Source organism: Oryctolagus cuniculus, chromosome 13 (genome assembly GCF_964237555.1).
Source record: "Oryctolagus cuniculus chromosome 13, mOryCun1.1, whole genome shotgun sequence".
NCBI classification, from domain to species: Eukaryota; Metazoa; Chordata; class Mammalia; order Lagomorpha; family Leporidae; genus Oryctolagus; species Oryctolagus cuniculus.
In genome coordinates this window covers 33,506,917-33,531,229 of record NC_091444.1, presented here as the reverse complement: position 1 = coordinate 33,531,229, position 24,313 = coordinate 33,506,917, and the positions used below count along the sequence as shown (strand labels likewise).

General features: G+C 37.7%; 1 long non-coding RNA gene across 1 annotated transcript in view; it reads right to left on the bottom strand.

The window, feature by feature from the left end:
* Positions 1–24,313, bottom strand: part of LOC138844866 (uncharacterized) — a 37,756-nt gene that overhangs the window by 5,946 nt on the left and 7,497 nt on the right. The window contains exon 2 of the long non-coding RNA XR_011381266.1: positions 12,192–12,378. This is a non-coding gene — a long non-coding RNA (uncharacterized lncRNA). The remainder of the gene's footprint in view (positions 1–12,191; positions 12,379–24,313) is intronic.

Sequence of the window (24,313 nt, the reverse complement as noted above, 5' to 3'; positions counted from 1 at the left end):
GAAATAGGTAGGGATAGAGATGCCCACAAGAGTCAGATTTGGGCCAAACACCGGGGCCCAGGATCTCCATTCAGGTTTCTCAAATGTGAGTGGCAAGAATTCAAGTACTTGAGGCAAAATCTTCTGGCTCCTAGGCATATTAGCATGAAGCTGGACAGGAAGCAGAGGCAGGAAAAAATCCTAAGCACTACTATGTAGTACATGGTATCACAAGTGGCAGGTTAACCCATAGTGCTAAAATGCCCAGCCCAAGTGAAATTTTGTAATCCTGTAATAGTAATGATGTTCATTGTGTTGGCAACAAGAGGTTATTATGACCCTCATCTAGTGACCCTCATTTTAACTCCAATTTTAGCTTATTTTCAGCTGAAGAATGAGCTTCACGCTTCCTAATAGCTGGTGCAGAGCCTAACACATAGAAACAGTTAGTAAGCTTGTGTGTATAAATTATACAGATTTTCCAACAAAACATAATGCACTGAGTATGACATTCCTCCATGTTTCAGATGTACATCATTATTTTAGTATTTTATGTCAGCAATCATGGCTTTCAAAATAATTTTGGAAGTTCTTGGAAGTGGTATCCAATTCTGTGCTCCAACAACATCTTTTCTAGATAAATGAATTGTCTTGAGGAATAGGTGTCCTTAGCTATTTTTCTTTAAAGGTATGTCTGTCCAAGCTTCTGCATAATCTGCCCCTGGATAAAGACCCATGAGAACAACACCTTAGATGCTTCCTATCCCAATTAGAGACTACTCCTTATCCTGGAAATGAGGTGGGTATTTAGGTTTAGAAATCCTGATGGGTTCATTTCCTGTGATAGACATCAAATCTCATCACTTAGAGTCCTGGGTATCCTCATGTTTTTTTTTTTCTTTTAATTCTCCTCTAATAAGGCTTGTATCTTTCATATCCTTATCAGAAGTTTTTTCCCTTCTTGTCCCTAATTTACTTAGCCAGAATTCATGTAAAAACAGTTGCAGACCCCTTAGTGAAATGGCAGTAGTCAGCTTTGTATGTTATAGGATCTGCAGAAATAATGAGTAATGTCTGGGAACTCTTTGGCTGATTTCCTCCTGTTCAAGGACAAGATCGCATTCTCACAAGTTCACAGAAAGTTTCTCCCTTAGGAACCACATCTGACACTGGAATTTCTGAAATCTGTGGCACTGTGTGAAGCCAGCCTTTTGCTCTGATAGGAAAAATGGAAACCAATTTTATTCTTCATTCTTCTGACTGGCTCATTATGTTGTGACCTTGCATAGACTAGTGTTTCATAACTTTAGAGGTCTTTGTAGGTGATTTGACACCTCAGTGTACTGCTTGGTATTTTCATGGAAATCCTAGGTCTGGTATCTTCCCAATCCTACACAGCAACAACTTGGTGATCGCTCTTTGGATTTTTGCCCCGCTTACTTTCACTGCACAATTTATAACTTAATTATATATGACTTTGTATTTTTGGACTCTTGTTTCCCGGTCTATACTGTTAATTTGTTAAAGGTTATGGGCTGTATTTTATATCTTTTCTGAATCCCATCCAAAGCACCGAGTATGCTGTTCTGAATAAAGTAACAGTTGTTCACTAAATAGGTGCCATGATAATGAAATTATACAAATTGCTTTTGATGACATACCAGATCTTACATATTCAAGTGAATGTTTCCTTGGCAAGATTGCCACCTGGGGAGGCTACTGCATATGCCAATGATGTTATCAATCCTCCAACAATTTTAAAGGCCTCTCTCTGTTTGAAAGAAAGTCAGTCTCTATGACACTTATTTAATGTTTGGCATTTATCATCTACTGTAAAGTGTGACAGTTTCAGTGGAAAGCACAAAAAATCAAGATATAATTTCTGCTTGCAAAGTTTGCAGTCCTCTGTAGAGGATAAGAAAGAAGTATGAGAGCAATGTTACAAGGCAAAATGTGTAAAATATCAAATGGGAGTATAGAGGATTGTGGGAATTAGAAAAAGAAGAGGTAATTCATAGATGAGTCTGCAGACTGTTGTGTAACCTCAATATTTATCTTTGGAAATCTTTATCATGTAGTGTGTTTGATTTTAGGCAACAACTAAAAGCTATTTGTAACTAAGCCTAGTGAACAAGTTAAGTGAAGAAACTGGGTAACACTGATTTTAAAATAGAAATAGAGCAATAAATTGTTGTAAGCCAGTTTGGAAGTCAACTGTTTCTTCAAACAGAAAAAAGTTGTAGCATACTGAGCCAATAATATATAATCACACACCTAGGATGTTATTTACACCAGTCTGGCATCTGATTTTTTAACATTTACCTCCAATTGAGCTGCAATAAACATTGAAGTGCAGACAGCTCTTTTATTTACCAATTTAATTTCCTTTAGGCAAATTCCAAGGAGTGGGATGGCTGGGTTGTATGGTAGGGTTATATTCAGGTTTCTGAGGAATCTCCAAACTGTCTTCCATAGTGGCTTTACCAGTTTGCATTCCCACCAACAGTGGATTAGTATCCCTTTTTCCCCACATCCTCTCCAGTATCTATTGTTGGTAGATTTCTGTATGTAAGCCATTCTAATCGGGGTGAGTGAAACCTCATTGTGGTTTTGATTTGCATTTCCCTGATGGCTAGTGATCCTGAACATTTTTTCATGTGTCTGTTGGCCATTTGGATTTCCTCTTTTGAAAATGTCTATTGAGGTCCTTGGTCCATCTCTTAAGTGTGTTGTTTATTTTCTTGTTGTGGAGTTTCTTGATATCTTTGTAGATTCTGGTTATTAAACCTTTATTGGTTGCATATTTTGCAAATATTTTTCCCATTCTGTCGGTTGCCTCTTCATTTCCTGACTGTTTCTTTTGCAGTACAGAAACTTCTCAATTTGATGTAATCCCAATTGTTAATTTTGGCTTTGACTGCCTGTGCCTCTGGGGACTTTTCCAAGAAGTCTTTGCGTGTGCCTATATCTTGCAGGGTTTCTCCGATGTTCTCTAATAATTTGATGGTGTCGAGTCATAGATTTGGATCTTTAATCAATGTTGAGTGGATTTTTGTGTAAGGTGTAAGGTAGGGGTCTTGCTTCATGCTTCTGCATGTGGAAATCCAGTTTTCCCAGCACCATTTGTTGAATAGACTGTCCTTGCTCCAGGAATTGGTTTTGGATCCTTGATCAAATAAGTTGGCTGTAGATGTTTGGATAGATTTCTGGAGTTTCTATTCTTTTCCATTGGTCTATCCATCTGTTTTTGTACCAGTACCATGCTGTTCTGAATATAACTGCCTTGTAGTATGTCTTGAGTTCCAATACTTTCTTAGCAGAGTTCTTCGATACTCAAAATAAATAATCATATCATCTGCCAAGAGTGATAGTTTGACTTCTTCCTTCACAATTTGTATCACTTTAACTTCTTTTTCTTGCCTAATAGCTCTGGATAAATCTTCCAGTAGTATATTGAATAGCAGTGGTGAGAGTGGGCATGTCTGTCTGGTACCAGATCTCAGTGGGAATGCTTCCATCTTTTCCCCATTCAATAGGATGCTGGCTGCTTGTTTTTCATAAATTGCTTTGATTGTATTGAGGAATGTTCCTTCTATACCCGATTTCCTTAGAGTTTTCATCATGAAATGGTGTTGTATTTTACCGAATGTTTTCTCTGCATCTGTTGAGATAATCATATGGTTTTTCTTCTGCAATTTGTTAATGTGGTATATCACATTGATTGATTTGCAAACATTGAACCATCCCTGCATACCAGAGATAAATCCCACCTGGCCTGGGTGGATAATCTTTCTGATGTGTTGTTGCATTCTATTGGCGAGAATTTTATTGAGGATTTTTGCATCTATGTTCATCAGGGAAATTGGTCTGTAATTCTCTTTCTCTGCTGCATCTTTCTCAGGTTTAGGAATTAAGGTGAATGCTGGTTTCATAGAAAGAATATGGGAGGAGTCTCTCTCTTTCAATTGTTCTGAATAGTTTGAGAAGAACTGGAGTTAGTTCTTTAAATGTCTGGTAGAATTCAGCAGTGAATCCTTCTGGTACTGGCTTTTTTTGTTGGGAGGGCCTTTAACACTGATTCAATTTCTGACTTGGTTATGGGTTTGTTTAGGCTTTTTACGTCTTCATGGTTCAATTTAGGTAGGTTGTATGTGTCCAGGCATCTATCCATTCCTGATAGATTTCCCTGTTTGCTGGCATGCAACTCTTTGTAGTAATTTCTGATGACTCTTTTTATTTCTGTGGTGTCTGTTGTTACATTCCTGTTTCATCTCTGATTTTATTGATTTGGGTCTTTTTCTCCTTTTTTTAATTAGTTGGGCCAGTGGTGTGTCAATTTTGTTTATTTTTTCAAAACACCAGCTCTTCGTTTGGCTGATATTTTGTAATTTTAGTTTTGGGTCTGGATTGCTGCAGTTCTAGATCCTTGAGATGCATTGAAAGCTCATTTATTTGGTGTCTTTCCAATTTCTTGATGTAGGCACCAATTGCTATAAACTTTCCTCTCAACACTGCTTTTGCTGTATCCCATAAGTTTTGATATGTTGTGTTGTTATCTTTATTTTCTTTCAGAAAGTTTTTGATTTCTCTTTTGATTTCTTCTATGACCCACTGTTCATTCAGGAGCATGTTGTTTAGTCTACATGTGTTTGCATATGCTCTAGGGATTTCTGAGTTGCTAATTTCCAGCTTCATTCTACTGTAGTCTGAGAAGATCTTGGTATGATTTTGATTCTTTTGAATTTGCTGAGACTTGCTTTATGGCCTAGTATGTGGTCCATCCTAGAGTAGGTTCCATGTGCTGCTGAGAAGAATGTGTATTCTTCAAGTGTAGGATGAAAAATTCTGTAGATATATGTTAGATCCATTTGGTCTATAGTGTCCATTAAATCTACTGTTTACTCGTTGATCTTCAGTGTGGTTGACCTGTCCATTGCTGAAAGCGGAGTATTGAAGTCCCCGTCTGGAGTCTTTACAAGAACTCTTTGCCCATGCCAGTGTCTTTCAGGGTTTCCCCAAGGTTCCCTAATAATTTGATGAAACAGTGTCATATTTTAGGTCTTTAATCCATTTTTAGTGGATTTTTGTGTAAAGTGTAAGGTAGGGTTCTTGCTTCATACTTCTGCATGTGGAAATCCAGTTTTCCCAGCACCATTTTTGAATAGACAGTCCTTGTTCTAGGGATTGATTTTACCTCCTTTGTCAAAGGTAAGTTGGTTGTAGATGCTTGGATTGATTTATGGCATTTCTATTCTGTCTGTTCGTCTATCCAAATGTTTTTGTACCACTACCAGGCTGTTTTTATTATAATTGCCCTGTAGTAATTCTTGAAATGTGGCTTTGTGATGCCTTCTGCTTAATTTTTGTTGTATAAGATTGCTTTTCAGGGTATCCTGTGTTTCCATATGAATTTCAGCATCATTTTTTCTATATCTCAGAATAGTGTCCTTCATATTTTAATTGGTATCACATTGAATCTCTAAATTGCTTTTGGTAGTATGGACATTTATGTGACATTGATTCTTCCAATCTATGAACATGGGAGATTTTTCCATTCTTTTCTTCATTTTCTTTCTTCAATGTTTTGTAAATCTCATCATAGAGATCTTTGACATCCTTGGTTAAATTTATTCCAAGATATTTGATGTTTTTGTAGCTATTGTGAATGGGATTGATCTTAAAAGTTTTTTCTCAGCCATGGCGTTGTCTGTGTATACAAAGGTTATTGATTTTTGTGTATTGATTTTATATCCTGCTACATTGTCAAACTCTTCTATGAGTTCAAATAGTCTCTTAGTTGAGTCTTTTTGGATCCCCTATATATAGAATCATATCATCTGCAAATAGTGATAGTTTGACTTCCACCTTACCAATTGGTGTCCCTTTGATTTCTTTTTATTTTTTTGCCTAGTTGCTCTGACTAAAACTTATAGGTCTATACTGAATAGCAGTGGTGATAGTGAGCATCCATGTCTAGTACTGCATCTCAGTGGTACTGCTTACAACTTTTCCTCATTCAATAGGATGCTGGCCATAGTTTTGTCATAAATTGCCTTGATTGTGTTGAGGAATGTTTCTTCTATACCCAATTTGCTTAGAGTTTTCATCATGAAAGGGTGTTGTGTTTTACCAAATGCTTTCTCTGCATCTATTCAGATAATCATATGGTTTTTTTTCTTCAATTTGTTAATGTTATGTATCACATTGAATGATTTGTGAATGTTGGACCATCCCTGCATAAAAGGGATAAACCTTACATGGTCTGGGTGAATAAAATTTCTGATGTGTTGTCAGATTAGATTTGCTAGCATTTTGTTGAGGATTTTTACATCTAGTTCATCAGGGAAATTGGTCTGTAGTTCTGTTTCTCTGTTTTATCTTTTTCAGTTTTAAGATATCAGGTGATACTGGATTCACAGAAAGAATTTGGGGGGATTCCATCATTTTCAATTGTTTCAAATAACTTGAGAAGAATTGGAGTTAGTTCTTCTTTAAATGATTGGTTGAATTCAGCAGTGTGGCCATCAGGTCCTGCACTTTTCTTTATCAGGAGGGTCTTTATTACTGATTTAATTTCTGTCTTGGTTATGGGCCTGTTTAGGTTTTCTATGTCTTCATGGCTCAATTAAGGTAGGTGTATGTATCCAGGAATGTATCAATTTTTCTTGGTCTCCTAGGTTTGTTGGCATACAACACTTTGTAGTAATTTCTTATGATTCTTTTTATTTCTGTAGTGTCTATTGTTACATTTCCTTTTTCAGCTCTAATTTTATTAATTTGGGGCTTCTGTCTATTATTTTTGGTTAGGCCAATCATGTATAAATTTTGCTTATTTTTACAAAAGACAACTTTTCATTTTGCTGATTTTTTGTATTTTTGGTATTGATTTTATTTATTTCCTCTCTAATTGTAATTATTTTTTTTTCTCCTACTAGTTTTGGGTTGGGTTTGCTGTTGTTTTTCTTGGTCCTTAAGATGTGTTGTTAGCTCATTTATTTGTTGTCTTTCCAATTCTGATGTAGGCACCAGTTGCTATAAACTTTCTTCTTAACACTGCTTTTTCTGTATCCCATAAATTTTGATATGTTGTATTGTGGACTTCATTTGTTTCCATAAAATTTTTGATTTCTATTTTGATTTTTCCTATGACCTGCTGTTGAAGAGCATTTTGCTCAGTCTCCATGTGTTTGCATGTGTTCTAGAGATTCCTGAGTAGCTGATTTCCAGCTTCATTCCCTTGTGGTCAGAAAAGATGCAAGATATGATTTTGATTTTTTTTTTAATTTTCTGAGACTTGCTTTATGACCTATCATGTGGTCAATCCTATAAAAAGTTCCATGCACTGGTGAGAAGAATGTATATTCTGTGGCTGCAGGATGAAAAATTCTGTAGATATATGTTAGGTCCATGTGATCTATAGGGTTAATTAAGTCTTTTGTTTCCTTTCTGATTTTATGTTTGGGTGATCTCTCCTTTGCTGAAAATGGGGTGTTGAAGTATCCCATTACTACTGTATTTGAGTTTTTGTCTCCCTTTAGAACCCTTAACATTTCTTTTAAATATTCAGTTGCCCTTTATTTAGGTGTATATACATATTTATTTATAATAGTTACATCTTTCTGTTGAATTGATCCATTAATCATTACATAGGGATATTCTTTGTCTCTTTTAACAGTTCTTGTGTTAGAGTCTATTTTGTCTGATATTAGGATGGCTATACCATCTCTTCTTTTGGTTTCTGATAGCATGGAATATCTTTTTCCATCCTTTCTCTTTCAGTCTGCGTGCATCTTTGATGGTGAGATGTGTTTCTTATAGGCAGCAAATAGATGGGTTTTGTTTTTTAATCTATTCAATCAGTCTGTGCTTTTAATTGTGGAGTTGAGGCCATTTACATTCAAGGTGAGTATTGATAAATAACGACTTTGCCCTGTCATTTTTCCATAAACATTCCTATTTTTTACTTGGATTTCCTCTGTACTTTTACTGGGAGATTTTTCTGCTTTCACCTTCTTTTGTAGTAATGACCATGTTTTTGTGTTTCTGTGTGTGGCACATCCTTAAGCATCTTCTGTAGGGCTGGATGGGTGGTGACAAATTCTTTCAGTTTCTGTTTGTTATGGAAGGTCTTTATTTCACCTTCATTCATAAATGAGAGCTTTGCAGGGTACAGTATTCTGGATTTTTTTTTTCTCTTAAAACATGACAAATATCTTGCCATCTTTTCTTTGCCTGTAGTGCTTCTGACAAGAAGTCTGCTGTGAGTCTAATTGGATATCCTCTGAAAGTAATCTGGCAGGGGCCGGTGCCATGGTTCACTTGATTAATCCTCTGCCTGCGGTGCTAGCATCCCTTATGGATGCAGGGTTCTAGTCCCGGTTGCTCCTCTTCCAGTCCAGCTCTCTGCTGTGTCCCAGGAGGCCAATGGAATATGGCCCAAGTGCTTGGGCTCCTGCACCCGCGCAGGAGACCAGGAAGAAGCACCAGGCTCCTAGCTTTGGGCCAGCACAGCGCCAGCTGTGGCGGCCATCTGGGAAGCGAACCAACAGAAGGAAGACCTTTCTCTCTGTCTCTCTCTCTCACTGTCTATAACTCTACCTGTCAAATAAAAAATGAAAGTAATCTAGCATTTCTCTTGTGCACATTTTAGAATATTTTCTTTATGTTTTACTGTGGAGAGTTTGATTATAATGTGTCATGGTGGAGATCTTTTCTGCTCGTGTCTATTAGGAGTTCTATGTAATTCCTGTACTTGTATATCCCTTTCTTTCTCCAAACTGGGGAAGTTTTCTGTTATTATTTCACTAAAAAGGCCTTCTAATCCTTTCTTTCTTTCCATCCCTTCAGGAACTCCTGGGACCAGCATGTTGGATAGTTTGAAACTATCCTGTATTTTCCCAACAGTGTTTTTTTTTTAGTTTTCTAATTTCCCCTTCTTGTTTTTGATCTGACTTTATAATTTCCTGTGATTTGTTTTCTAAGTCAGATATTCTTTCTTCTGCTTCACCAGTTCTGTTGTTAAGGCTTTCCACTACATTTTTTACTAGTTATATCAAATTCTTCATTTTCATTTCCAACATCCATTTTGATTTCTCTTTAAGATCTCAGTTTCGTGAGAGAAATTTTCTTTCATGTCATGTAGATTTCATTAGTTCATGCATTTGCTTCTGATTACTTCTAAGTAATCCTATGATCTGTTTTAAAATTTATTTCTGGCATTTCTATAATATCTTCATCTTCACCTTCTAGTATTGAAGTGTTGTATTCTTTTGGGAGTGTCATGTTGTCTTCCTTATTCTTTTTTCTTGAATTGCTGCATTTATTCTTTGGCATTTATAGAGATACTCCTTGATTTCTTTTTTGTTTTTTCCTCATTGTGGTTTTTATCTTTGGACTATGCCTCTGTGGGTTAATGAGTGTCTACTTTTTCAGTGAATACTTGTGGTGGATGTGGCAGGAAGCTCTGTTCAGTGCTCCAGGGTGAAGGGAGTGTCCAAGGTGACATTCAGATGAGGTGTGGTTATTTTCCTCTTTTTTTTTTTTTAATCAGATGCAAGGTGTGTTCCTCTCTGTTGGTGTAGTCTCAGCACATCTTCTCTCCTCAAATGAGACCAGTTTCTGTGCACTATCCCCTTTGGGTATGATATTTGCACTACCACAAGAACCATACAAAGGATTGTGCAGTCCTCAGAAAGTCCGGATTCCACAGAAAAACACTCACCAGGGAATCAGGGAGCCCTGAACATGTGGAGCCTCCCATAGTGGCTCCCCAAAGTCCCAGCCACAACCTGAGCCCTCATATGCAGCCTCCGGATTTTCACAGTCCCAACACACAAGCCTCCCATAGTCACAAGCACCCAGAACCCTGTCAGTTCTTCCCACTAGACTCAGGTGTCTCTGCTCAGCTGTTTGCCTGGTATGCAGACAGGAGCTGATGCAGCTATTATGTATGTCCCAAATGGCGCCTTCCCTCTATCACCTTGTTAGAGGACACTGTTGCAGGATGATTAGGGAGAGAGACATGTGCCCCCCTTTTTTTCTTCTCTACTTTGGCAGGTACACTATCCCCACAGTGCTCCAAGTCAGATTTGCTCCAGTATCTTCCAGCAGCTATATCCCCAGTGGCTTGGCCTGCTGCAGACTGGTCTAATCTCATTCCAGGGTTGGTGCTGACGTCCTTTGCTGCTGGGGTCTAGTTGTGTGTGTCCACACTCTCCACGTTGATCTATTGTATCCCTCTAATTTGTGTGGAGTTTTCTCTGCCATTTTTTTTTTTTTTGCTAATTCTTCCTTGAAATTGCATTCTCTAAATTTTTTTTTTAATTTCTTCTCCTAGACTAGAATAGTAATCTCCCTCCCTATTCTGCCATCTAATCCAATCTATCTATCTTCTTTGCACTTATATCTTGAGTCGCTGGATCAGTGTGAGGAATAGAGTATATACCGAATACATTTTTGTTGAAGACAAATGAATTTGATTGATTGATTCTTCATGAATGAAGATTTAGGGGAAGATCTGGGGAGTTGATAACCTGCAAAAATTGAAACTGCAATAAAGTCAAGAACTTCCTAAGCTCATGACATTTTGTGAAGCACTGAGGATACAGAATGAATGGTCTTATTTTTGGTGAATTCATAGTCTGTTTTGTGAAAGAAAACAGGAATATATAGGACAATGTGTAGAGAAGAAAAATAATAAAGTAACATAACATATTCAGAATAATCTCAAAGACAGTTGTCGGTGCATCAGTTAAGATGCCACTTAGGATACCCACATCTTCTTATATTGGAGTGTGTATGTTTGAGTCCTGGCTTTATTTTTCCATCCAGCTTCCTGCTGGTATGCACCCCGGGAGGTAGCATGTGATGAGTTAAATACATGGGTCCCTGCCTCCCACATGGGAGACACAAATTGAATTCTGGGCTCCTGATTTTAGCTTGGCTCAGGCCCCACTTTTGTGAGAGTTTGAGAATAATTCAGATGGGAGATTTGTGTGTCTGTCTCATTGCCTTTGAAATAAATATAAGTAATTTTTTAAATGTTTCTAAAAAAAGAGCCATCCCAGGAATCTCACTTAACAATAGTGAGTTGATATTCAGGAAGCCATGTAAGGCACTAATCATTCAGAGGAAGAGTAATTCCTGTGAGCAACAGTGACCTAGGACATCTTTAAAGAGGAGAGCAACATCAAAAGCAGAAGAATGTGAAGAAGTGGGTAGGGTATCCCAGACAATTATTTAAAGTGGAAAATCAAGAGACAAACTTATTGGAGAGAAAGGACCGTAACTTGCATTATGAACCTATTGTGTGTCACACTAGGCAATGTGTATTCAGGTAACTACTAATTTACCTTCCACAGCAATCCCACCAAATAAATAATATCATCTCTGTACCACAGGCGCATGGGCACAGAAGGGTAGAGAAACTTGTCTAGTTCCACACACTACGGTGATGGAGCCAGGATTTGCACCCAGATCAGGCAGACCTTGATGACTGTATATTTGTACCTCATCAATGGTAGGAAGCTCTGAGCTTTAAAAAGCAAAAGTGTGTGGAAAGTGAAAGAGCAAAATGTGAAAAACAAGGCTGAGATATTTTGCTGTTAGAATAGCTTCAGGGACTTGAATGCCATTTTATACTAAGACAAAGAAGATATTAAAATTTGTTACCTAATGGAGTCACTCTGAAACTGTGAATTTGGGAAATTGAATTTTAATGAATTGAAAGAGAAACTTAGTTGTTGTAATACCTCTGAAATGAGGGTAATGAAAATGAAATAGGAAGGAACAGGATAATGGATTGATCTGATTTCAGAATGAAAGAATTATTTGATCATCATAGGGAGAAAGTGAAGAGGAGCAGGCAGTCTTAATACAGTGGCCATTCTTGTTCATCTTGCTTATCTCTCTCATCATTTCTGCCGCACCTCCTTCTTATTAGAGCTCCCCAATTCCCAGTTATTTCTCTGATCCTCCTTCCCTCTCTCATTTTCTGTCTCTTTCCTTTGCTTTTGTTATCTGTTTTATCAAGATTTTTAAACATTAAAAGCAAATATGATCATTGTGAAATAAAAAACATATTAAAAAGGAAGTATTTATGGACACTTTTTGCAAGGGAGGAAAAGGAGAGATATTTAAAATGTACCAAGAATAAAAAATTAGAAAGAAATTGTTCTATGAGGGAAGGGCATTTGGCCTGGCAGACTCCATACCTCCCATATCAAAGCACCTGGGTTTGATACCCAGCTCTGAATTCTGACTCCAGCTTTCTGTTCATGTGGATTCTTGGAGGCAGCAGGTGATGGCTCAAGTGGCTGAGTCCCTGCCACCCATATGGGAGATCTGTTTTGAGTCCTTAGTTCCTAGCTCCTGGCTCTGGTATTGGCATTTTCCTTATGCCTAAAAAGAGAAGAATATTTGTATAAAAGAAGTTTTTGAAAAGTTGCAAAACTTCAAGGAATTTTACTGAATCACGTTACATTATGTTTTCCCAGGAGTAATTGAAGTTATGATAGGCATTCACCTATAAATTAGAATGATAAAACTACTTACCTTTTTCCATATCTCAAAAACACTACAGGATCAAAGGCATAATGCATGTGAAATAACTTTAGACCTTTTTGGACATATATTCATTGAACACATTTTAAAAACAAGTGTTGAGAGCTAGGTAGAGTCTAAAAATCCCTATTCCAGGCTCTTGTCTCTTATTTAGAAAAGCATTCTAAGTACAGGCACAAATACAGCATACAAAGTGATAAAATTTATTTAAAAGATGCAGAAAACATAGACACACATAGGCATTGTTCAAGAAGAATGGATCAGGAAGGGAAAGAGAGAGACGGAGAGAGAGAGAGAGAGAGAGAGAGAGAGAGAGAGAGAGAGAGATGGAGTTAGTTAGGTACTCTGCCTCCTTTGAGATTGCAGAAAGAGAGCACACCTGTCTTGGAAAGGGGGTTGTGGTTACATGGTACCACCCCCAGGTCAGGGGAGGTACATCCTGCGGACGGGATCATTTGCCTGACAGATGGGTGAACAGGATTACATAGGGCAGGGGAGGTGTAACTTCGTGACCCTAATCTAGCTACCTGCCTTATCCATATCAAAAGGAGCATGATGTAAGTGGAATAAAAATAAGGTATTTTCTGCCATACTCTACTGTTACAGCTTCCTTATTTTCTAATATAATTTTCCACAAATAAAGTTTTAATAAATAAGACACTCAATAATGAGTTAAATGAATGAATTTATATAATGTAATTCATGAGATGGATTTTTTTTTCCTGAAGAATTAATGTTGAATTGTTCTTGGAAAGACAACCCATTTTGATTTCTAGTAAACAAGCCAGTCAAATATGAAGATTCTGAGAAATAATCCTTCAAATATCTAAAAGGCAATTTCTACCACTGGTTCAGTCAGAACCTTTGGGAAATCTGAAAATTTTAACATAAAGAATCCATAGGTTCACAAAGTCACTTTATTTATCCTCTTTAATGAATCTTGTATGCCTGCTCATGATCATAGGTAAAAATTTAATGCATGTTTTAAGATGGAAAATAAATTTTATGCTAAAAATAATAATTATATTCACAAGATAATCATACTGCTTCATGCAAGTGACACAGAAGATATTTAATCACATTCTCCCCATGATTGTATTCATATAAAAATACTAAAGTGTAAAACAAACTATACACACACACAAAAAAAAAATCACCAAACATCAGCTTCTAGAAAAAACTAATCAGCTTCAAGTAGGCAAAAAATTTCAGGAAAAGTGCTGGATAGTGAGAACTTTTTCCCTTTGGGCCATTCTGAACCATTGATATATTTTGCACATGTGGTTCTAGTCTTCATGTTTTCCCATCTAAACTTAGAGCAGCTCAAGAAAGGGCAACACTGCAGTGGGAAGGAAACCAACTTTATAGTCAGACATTCCTGGATTTGAATCGCTGCCTCTCTACTACTTAAAAGCCGTGAGTCCTTGGACAAATCACTTCACCTTCCTAATTCCAACTTTCCCCATCTGTCCAGTGGGGCTGACTCATCGCCCCTACCCCTACCCCAACTCTTATTCTATTTGCCTGATATACTCAGAGCACATACCTGTGTGCATGCACTCATTCCCTAACTCCTGACTCTCTTCCAAAAATATACAGAAATCTCCTTGAATATATTATTTTATATGATGCTTTTTTTGTTTAACCTTCCCCTGTGCTTTAAAAAACCAAATGTATATGAGGATACATAGTACATATAATCAAGATGTAGTAACTTCTAATAGTGTTTGTTCTCCCCGGTAGGTTGAGTCTCAACTTGGCCGCCTCCAGCTGATTATCTGTTGAAATACTTTATTCTTTTATAAGGGTGAATCCAGAGTGCACTGAGTAATGCATAATAAAATTAGTTTGGGGGGAAAGAACTGAGTTTAAAAGTAAAAGAAAAAAAAAAAAAAGAGGGGCCAGATAAGCACAGTAAAACAATCTCCAATGACTTCATTGTGAAATAATGACTTTTACCAAATAAATGCATTGTAGTTTTATCTTTCCAACCAAGATTGTGTTAATGCTCTAAAATTAAGTCTCTTGTGAAAGTTATCTGGAATTTCTCAACAAGTTTTTAAAGGGATTTTATTTTTTCATTGGAGGTCATGCCTCAAGAATTTGTAGGAATTCCGCCTGGAAAGTAATCATCAGTGGAAACTGGCAGTCAAAGCTAATTTATATTACTCTTCCAGATAAAAATTCCTTCCGTCTTAGACCTGCATTTCAAAAAAGATTATTATCACTCTGGAGAGAATACATCAGTGTAGCAAAAAGAAAGAATGACCTCAAAGATGTCTTTACTGCCACTGTGCCACTCCAGGTCTGCTTCTTTCTAAACCTTTTGAAATCCTCTCTTTTTAAATGTTTTGAGGCTATTCAAAGAGGATGCCAGAGGAGTGCTTGAAGAAATTCTCAAAGTGATATTCCCTAACTTGCCTGCTGTGGGAGTTCATGACACGTCTTGGGTGGTGGGGAAGAGGAGGACAGAGGAGGAAATATGGGGGAGAGAGGTGCAGTCACTGGTCTAAGAGAAGGAAGATGTTTTTCCTACAGCAATATATTTCCATAGCCTGACTGGCTGGAAGGCTTGGTTGTTTCCAAATCAGACCCATCACCCCTCCTTTAGCTATGGTTGTGTTTTCATACACATGGCACATTCACAAGGGAACATGCTTAATAGAAGAGCTTTGGTGGTCTTAGTGACAGAGAAATGTAAACCTCTCTTTCTCCATTTACTAGCTCTTTCATTTACAAGTTACTTAACCTCTTGAAGTGTCAGTCTCTTTACCTCTAAAATGGGTTTTGTGGAAATGTTAGGAGAAGTCAAGTAGCTATTAAATATTTGTCATTCAGCTCAATGATTCATCAATATCAAATAAGAGTTCGTTGTAAAAGCAAATGAGTAAAAAAAAATTAATTTTTCTCCCCTCCTGATCTCACCCAGAGAATTTAGGAAATGTTAACTCCATTGTGGATATTTTGTAATCTGTCCAAATATAAAATTAATGAGGTACCAAAGCATTAGCACTCTTTTCAGTGTCTGAAAAATTGAAGCCCCGGTTTTTTAAGATTTATTTATTTGAAAAGCAGAGACAGCAAGAGAGGGATCTTCTATATGTTTGTTCACTCTCCTGGCCAGGTCTTGGGCCAGATTGAAGCCAAGACCCAGGAACTCCATCCTAGTCTCCCAAAATGTGTGGCAGGGGCCCAACTACAAGGGCCACTTTCTTCTGCCTTCCCAGGTGCACTAGCATGAAGCTAGATTTGAAGTGGAGCAGCTTAGACTCTGATACGGGATGCCGGTATTGCAAGAGGCATCAAAAGCTGCTGAGCCACAATGCTGGCCCCAAACAATTTAAATCAGTACCAAATCAAATCCACAAAAGACATGCCAGTTCATGATTTGTGTGACTCAATAAGGTATTCAGATGCCCTACTCATTTCTCCAGAGTAGGAACATATACTGACTATGCTGAGAATAACTAGAGAGGACCACATTTAATTCAGTGTATTTCAATCTGAGACACTGTCAAAAACACACGTGGTATGAAAAACAAATGGCCTTCTCTTTTCTATCATCTCAGTTATGTGTAATGCATCAGACTCATCAAACAACCAGCATTCAATAAAGCCAAGACTGAACAGAGGAAGCATTCTATTTATTAAGAATTCAAGTACCATTATTGAGATATTTTAGCAGTTGAACCAGAAGTTGCTAGCATCATAAATACAATTTGTGCAATCCCAACAAGCATCTTTTTGGGACAAGGCCATTGTTAATCGTATGTGGTTTTTCACTGGGTAGGTAATTCTTTAACAGTGGAAACAGAAGACAGACTTGCTTCCAATTGTGAGCTCATTTCTAAGGTCACAAGTGAAAGCTGAAAGAGAATAGATTCCAAAATAAACATCAGTTTGGACTAGAAAGCCTTTCTCTCTGAGGGTGCTCAGGTTTACATGGTGGAATTCCACCTCAAACAAGGAGAAATCCAGCTCACTTTTCCTGGTTATCAGCGGGCACATCAAACATCTGCTTATTCACTGTGATCCATTCCCCAGCCTCAGATCCACTTTCCAAAGACCCTGGCTCAAGAACCATGTGGACCCAGAGTTCTTCTGACTCGCACTTCATTTGCTTTAGAGGAGTAAAAAATAGAGTTATAAACTATCTGTAGGAATAGTCACTAACATGGTTGGCCAGAAAAGCTTAGTAAGAGAGCCAAAATGTTTAATTTGTTGTAACCTATGATTTCTTAGTAAATATTAACTAATGTTGGAAGTATGCATGGATTTACTTCCCTAGGCTGTTTGAACCTTTTAAATCATAATTTTTAAAACAAAAAATTTAACCAGGACCTTAAAAGAGTGACTCATAAAAGGTTGTTTGGTTTTCTTCCTTCACCTCCCTCCATGCTACTCATCTTCAGAATGATGTTTTTCTTTCATGAACTTGTCCCTTACACTTATATGCCTGGTTGATGGATAACTCCCTCTGTAGGTATCTTGAAGATTCTGAGACCACTATGGTTAAATGCCTAAGCAAATTAACCACTGTGCACTGAGGTACTCTCTTTCCCTTCCTTATGCCTCAGTCGTGACAAACTGGATGCCTGTCCACAGTTGGTTTGAAAATTTGACCATTTACTCAGGTGCAGAACCCCAGGAGCCCTACACAGAGTAATAGCTAGGACATGACCCAGAAACCCACGTCTCGAGCCCTGACAGGTGTTTTGGGGGGCTCAGCATGTGAAAATTCAATTGATTTGAAAATAGCTGTTTAAATATGTTGCATTATTAGAAGTTATTATTTCTTTAAGACTAATTCATTTATTTATTCATATGTTCCAGAACACCAGATACTACCTTCCTTCCATCCCATGGTTGTATAACTAGTTATAATTTAGAAAAACCCCAACAGATATTCGATGATTTATTACTTATTGAATATTGATTTAAAACCAACTATGCACCAACAAAAGAAAGGAGAAAAAGATGTACTAAGAAGAGACAAAGTGATTTCGTTTAAAGATTTATTTATGTATTTGAAAGTCAGAGTTACACAGAGAAAGAAGGAGAGGCAGAGAGAGAGAGAGGTCCTCCATTTGCTGGTTCACTCCCCAGATGGCTGCAATGGCCGGAGATGTGCCAATCTGAAGCCAGTAGTGAGGAGCTTCTTCTGGGTCTCCCACATGTGTGCAGGGTCCCAAAGACTTGGACCATCTTCTAGTGCTCAGGCCATAGCCGAGAGCTGGATTGGAAATGGAGCAGCTAGGCCTCAAACCAGTGCCCATATAGGATGCCAGCACTGCATGCAGTGGCTTTACCCAGTACACCATAGCGCCAGCCCTGACAAAGTGATTTTAAAAGCAAGAAAGCCACATAATATATTACAGGAAAGGAATAGTTAAGTGAAGTTAGAGCTTAACAGTCATTCATTGGGAAATAATGGTTTTAGCTGAAAGGCTGCAGGATAGAGCAGAGGTACTGAGAAGGCCCATTGCAAAGATTTTCAAAATGGCATGGTGAAGACTTTGCTTTTGAGTCCATTAGCAAAAGTGAAGTTAAAGAACATATAATCAAATATTTGATGTGGAACAATATCAGTGTTAGATGTAATCTGGAGGATAATTAGAGTGGGGGCCAGACCCATGACAAAAAGTCAGTTGGAATGCTCTGACAAACTTGAGCCTTTGAATTACACACAGTGAACTTGAAGAAAAATAGACATACTGGGAAACATAAGAGAGATAGTCAACATGACCTTATGACATACCTCTAGTATTTTCTATTTTCTCCATTTTTATAAAAATAAGCTATAGCAGCATAAGAAAATTATGAAACTAATCCACAACCTTCCAGCAATGATGTGTGATGCTGTGGTAGTGGTGGCTGTGTGGAGTTGCCTACAGCTACTTCCAGGGTTAAGGAAGGCACACATCACCTAGGAGGAGAGAAGTGTTGATAGCTCATGATTCCTGTAGTCTTCAGTGGTTGTCACTGGCCAAAAGAATATGCCTTAGTCAAGATCTAGGCTGGCAACTGAAGTGGGGTACAAGGGCTTCAATTGGAAAGCTTTGGAAAGGTCATCCCAGCTCCTCAACTCCCTGAAGGATTGTCTGAAGGCCCTGTGCCATTTGCATTGCAGTCCAACATCTCTCTTTCTAGAATTTGTTTTCTTTTCTCACTTAAAGATATTGATTCCAAGATAACTTTCCAATAATTCTCTTACATGGTAATTTGTATCTGGAGTCCAGGCCCCAGGAACCTGAACCATGAAAAGTTTGACTTCAAAGCCTGTGTTCTTAGCTATTAAACTGGCTAGAAGAGTTATCACAAATAATTTGAACAAGATATGAAGGAAGAGTAGATCTTCAAAGAAAAGATTAGGTGTTTGAGTCACAAGGAATACCAGGCAAAGCAATGACTTCACCTGTGCACTTGGAAGGAGCAGTGGACTCATGTAGTTATTAGAGATAACTAACAGAGCTGTGCTCATCTTGGGCTTCTCAGATTCCAGTTTCAGGAGCTTCTGTATTGCCCTCTTGTTCAGGAAGAGTGCAAATTTATGTGATGTAGACAGCATTTTAAGAAAAAAAGCAAACATCAGTATATATCAGTGTATAGGATAAAGTAGAAAAGGAGGGTGAGATTAAGTGATATTTCATGTCTAAAATCCACAAGGATACTTGAGTAATTGAATAAGGAAAGCCAAGACAAAGTAAGCATGATAGCAATTGAAAGATTTGAGAAAGGCCAGTGTACTTGTAGAGTGACTTAATGTTTGTCTTCCTAGAGACATGTTCATGGTAGAGTTCATATAGACTTAGGTCGTTAAGTAAAAGGACATTTGCTTTCTATCAAATGATTCATCAAATTCTCTTCTTTCATGAAATGTGACTTGATCAACATATTCCAGTAAATCTTACATTTCAATTGTGGACTTCAGAAGAAGACAGCTAGAAAATAGTTGAATTACATTGGAGGTAATCCAAAGTTTAAGTATTTTTCCAGAAATCAGTTCTCAGAGCACACAATTTTGTACTAGGCATGTGACATTTGAAAACTGACTGAGGTTGGGAAGAGTGCAAAGAAGTCACGCCTTCATAATTCAAGGTATCTTGCCCTTATCTTACCCAAGAGTTTCTTTTCTCTTCCTAAAATTAAAGGTTCTGACTGAACTTAGAGGCCATATTTGAAATGCAAGCTGCTCAGACTCATAGAATGTCAAATGCCCTAAACAGCACTCTGGTCTCAGAATCTGTTCTTAAGGCATTCATATCTGGCTAAAAAGCCCATGAGAGTTTCACAGGCATGGAAAGCCAAGATACTGTGGCAAAAAAAAAAAAAAAAAAATGACCTAAATGAAAGATCTCTGAGTGAGATCCCAGCAGGAAGAACAGGTCATTAAAGAAGGCAGTACCTTTCTCTGAAGGGAGGAGAGACCTTCCATTTTGAAAGTGGCCTTGTCTAGACAAGATCAGAATTGGTGAACTCAAGAGGCTTTCATAGCCTTGGCAGCTCATGACAAGAGCCTCAGGTGATTATTGACGTTGTATATAAGAGGGTCGATTGTTAAATCAACAATGGGAGTCACTGTGTACCTGCTCCCCATGTAGTAACTCTGTCCTTAATGAGTTGTACCATGCAAATTAATGGTAAAGCTACTACCCAAACAGTATTCTATATTTTGTGTGTCTGTGGGTGCAGCCTGTTGAAATCCTTACTTAGTATATACTAAGTTGATCTTCTGTATATAAAGATAATTGAAAATGAATCATGATGCAGCAGACTCATAGAATGGCAGATGTCCTAAACAGTACTCTGGCCTCAGAATTAGCCCTTAAGGCATTCATATCCAGCTAAAAAGCCCATGAGAGTATTTCAGGCATGGAAAGCCAAGATACTGTGGCAAAAAAAAATGACCTAAATGAAAGATCTCTGTGAGTGAGATCCCAGCAGAAAGAATGGGCCATCAAAGAAGGAGGTACCTTTCTCTGAAGGGAGGAGAGAACTTCCACTTTGACTATGGCCATGTCTAAATAAGATCAGAGTTGGCGAACTCAAAAGGCCTCCATAGCCTTGGCAACTCATGACAAGAGCCTCAGATGATTACTGATGCCATAAACAAGAGTGTCAATTGTTAAATCAATAACAGGAGTCACTGTGCACTTAATCTCCATGTAGGATCTCTGTCCTTAATGTGTTGTCCAATGTGAATTAATGCTATAACTAGTACTCAAACAGTACTTTACACCTTGTGTTTCTGTGTGGGTGCAAACTGTTGAAATCTTTACTTAGTATATACTAAATTGATCTTCTGTATATAAAGATAATTGAAAATGAATCTTGATGTGAATGGAATGGGAGAGGGAGCAGGAGATGGGAGGGTTCTGGGTGGGAGGGAAGTTATGGGGGTGAAAAAGCCACTGTAATCCAAAAGCTGTACTTTGGAAATTTATATTTATTTAATAAAAGTTTAAAAAGGAAAAAAAAAAGAAAATGAATCATGATAAAGAATGGGGTGGGAGAGGGAGTGGGAGATGGGATGGTTGCAGGTGGGAGGGAGGTTATGGGGGGAAAGGCAGCTATAATTCAAAAGTTGTACTTTGGAAATTCATATTATACCATGTTGTATGATACCTGAGCCATTTTTTTTCTAACTATGCCATGTCTAGTGGTTAAGTCATAATCAGTTACTACTCACTTGGTGAAATTGAGTAGGAAAGACATTAAACAAAAAACAGTTTTGTGTTTTGTAATCAAACTTCCAAAGGCAAATTCTTTTTGACATTTGGCCGTAAGAAACAAGATGTTTACTTTCAATGTTAATTTCCTGATTCTATATTTAATAGCAAAATGTGATAATGAAGAAAGCAATGTTTCCAATGATATGATTGCATTGTCACCTAAAATTTTTTGAGTGGCAGGAGGGAGGTAGAGAAAGAGAGCTATATTTTCAACTGTGAGCCAGGGATATAAAAATTAAAATTATATTTTGGGATACAAGGATTCTTTTATTCCAATGTCTTATGCATGGTATCAAAATTAACTTATCATCTGGGATATATAGATACCCTATATCCTTTCCCATGTTGCTGTCTCTCCTCTCCGCTTTGTTTTTTTTTTTTTTTCTTCTCAGCTTTTGCATAGTTTGTTGAGACCAGAAACGTCAAAACTCAGTGGAGAACAGCTGTTCTCATTTCTGGCTCATGTGCTGAGGAAGTGCTCAGAATCTCCTCAAGAAGCTTGTCTCCTGTGAGCTGTCACACCCCAGATGTAAAAGAAGACTGATTTTTGTAGCCTGAAAAAGAAATTTCAGAGGAAATGGACCTGAAATTTCCTTGTCAGTGAATCTACCATGTAGAATTATTTTGGGGCCAGAGATCCAAGGCAGTAGAGCTCTCTAAAGGTCCCAGTGCAGTGGTTCCCTTGGGAAATTATCAAGACATTAAAATATCTCTTGAGTAGGATAGAGATCATTGCTATTGTTAAAGCAAATTGAGAGTCTCCTGCATCAGGAATCCTATTCTGAAGTCTTATCCATGATGCTTGGTCAATAGGTACTCAAATCTCTGTCTCTCTCTCTCTCTCTTTCTCTTTCTCTCTCTCTATCATTCTCTCTCTCTCTCTACCTCTCTTTCTCTCTCTCTCCTTCTCCCTCTCCCTCTCTCCCTCCCACTCTCTCCCCCAATCTGGCTCAGAAACACTAGAGATTTTTGTATCCCCAATTTTTTCTCTTGCTTAGAAAGCCTACACTGCAGTTTGGAACCACCAGGTGCTTTTACACGATGGACCCCACTCTGGAAACCTCAGATTTGTAGTAGTGTCAACTGTTCCAGTGGGAACAAGTGAGAATTGCCAAATCCTGCTCATACTACCTGGGAGCCAATAAAGGCGTTTAGGAAGAGCTAAACTCCAGCACGCTGTCTGAGAAAATCTCTGGCATTGATGCTACGTTCTCTGCAGGATGCCCTTCTTTCAGATTTCCAAAACTGAAATTGGGACTGAAATTCCTCTTCTCTCTCATTTTTCTTGCAACCACCTAAAGAGATATCCTTTTCTGTATACATATGAATGGGGCTTGAGGACATTTATAACACTGCAATAAGTCATTTTAATTTCATCACACGCTCACACACACACACACACACACACAAGAACTGGCTTAACTTGGAACCTAAGTAAAGAGTTAAGGGTCTATCACTATATTACTAAAGTTGTATTTATAAAAAGTATGGAGTTTGTGTTCCTTAAATAAAAAGATTAAATAAAAGGATTAAAATAATTATTCCTTAAATAAAAGGATTGCCACAGTTCTCAGGACAGTTGGAGGAGCAATGATTTATCAGATTCTTCTCTATAAAGAAAGGATAAAAATAATGCCTACTGAGTTATTGTGATGCTGTGTTGTTGTGAGTTGGGTTATTGTGAATATTGATTAACATAATTTTGTAAATACCAGGAAAATACTATATTAAATATCATATAGCATAGTTTCTTTCTAAAATGTTCAGCTATTATTAGTAGTACTATTATTAAACATGAAAATGTTATTAAACATGAAAAAATAAAGTCTCTATTATTCTTAAAAAATGAGTTAAGGGACTGAGGAAGAGCTCTTATCTTTGAATAGAAGTATAGTGAATTGGTGACATACGATTGTAATCATCAGTATCTAGTCTCACCAAAGGTCAGGAGATCTGGCAAAACCCAAATATTAGGGAAGAGGTGGGTTTATACTTTACCCATGAAATATAATAAGCACTAACACTATCACAATTATTAGAAACAATTATTATAAAACTAAGCTGGCAAATATTTCCAATAGAAAGGGCCAGTAGATTGAAGAGAAGATTGAGGGCTGGTACTTATTTCTAAAAATGTGTGTGCTGTTTGTATCCTCTGCCACCAAATCATTCCAATGGGCAAACCAGAAGCATTTTCCTCCATGTATAATAGAACCTAGAGGATTCTGGCCAGCACCGTGGCTCAATAGGATAATCCTCCGCTTTGCGGCTCCAGCACACCAGGTTCTAATCCCGGTCGGGGCGCCGGATTCTGTCTCATTTGCCCCTCTTCCAAGCCAGCTCTCTGCTGTGGCTCCGGAGTGCAGTGGAGGATGGCCCAAGTGCTTGGGCCCTGCACCCGCGTGGGAGACCAGGAAAAGCACCTGGCTCCTGGCTTTGGATCAGTGTGATGTGCCGGCTACGGCGGCCATTGGAGGGTAAACCAATGGCAAAAGGAAGACCTTTCTCTCTGTCTCTCTCTCTCTCTCTCTCACTGTCCATTCTTCCTGTCAAAAAAAAAAAAAAAAAAAAAAAAAAAAAAAACCTAGAGGATTCAAGCTGCAACTGATGAGATCTGGATTAGAAATCTTTTGATCTTTTTATTATAAAGAGACAGACTTCATTAAATATGCAAATATTGAATATTTTCCTTCTTTGGTTTTTCTCTTGCACCAAAAAGTCATTGTATTAAATAACATAAACTAAGTACAGTTGTTTAACATTTACTCCATGTCAAATGCTATTTTAAATACTTTTTACAAGTTTACTCAGGTAATTAGCAATCCTGTGAAAAGGGGGCTACTAATTACTAATATTACAGATAAAAAAATGGTGAAAGTTATATTAAGCAACTTTATCATAATTTTATAGCCAGTAGTACTGGATGTGGGATTTGATCCTAGATTTTGTGTTATCATAGAATGCACTTAACTCCTACACCAGACTGCTTTGAGAATAGAGCAAAGTCAGCAAAGCTTGTGAGTTCATAACATGTGTAAGCT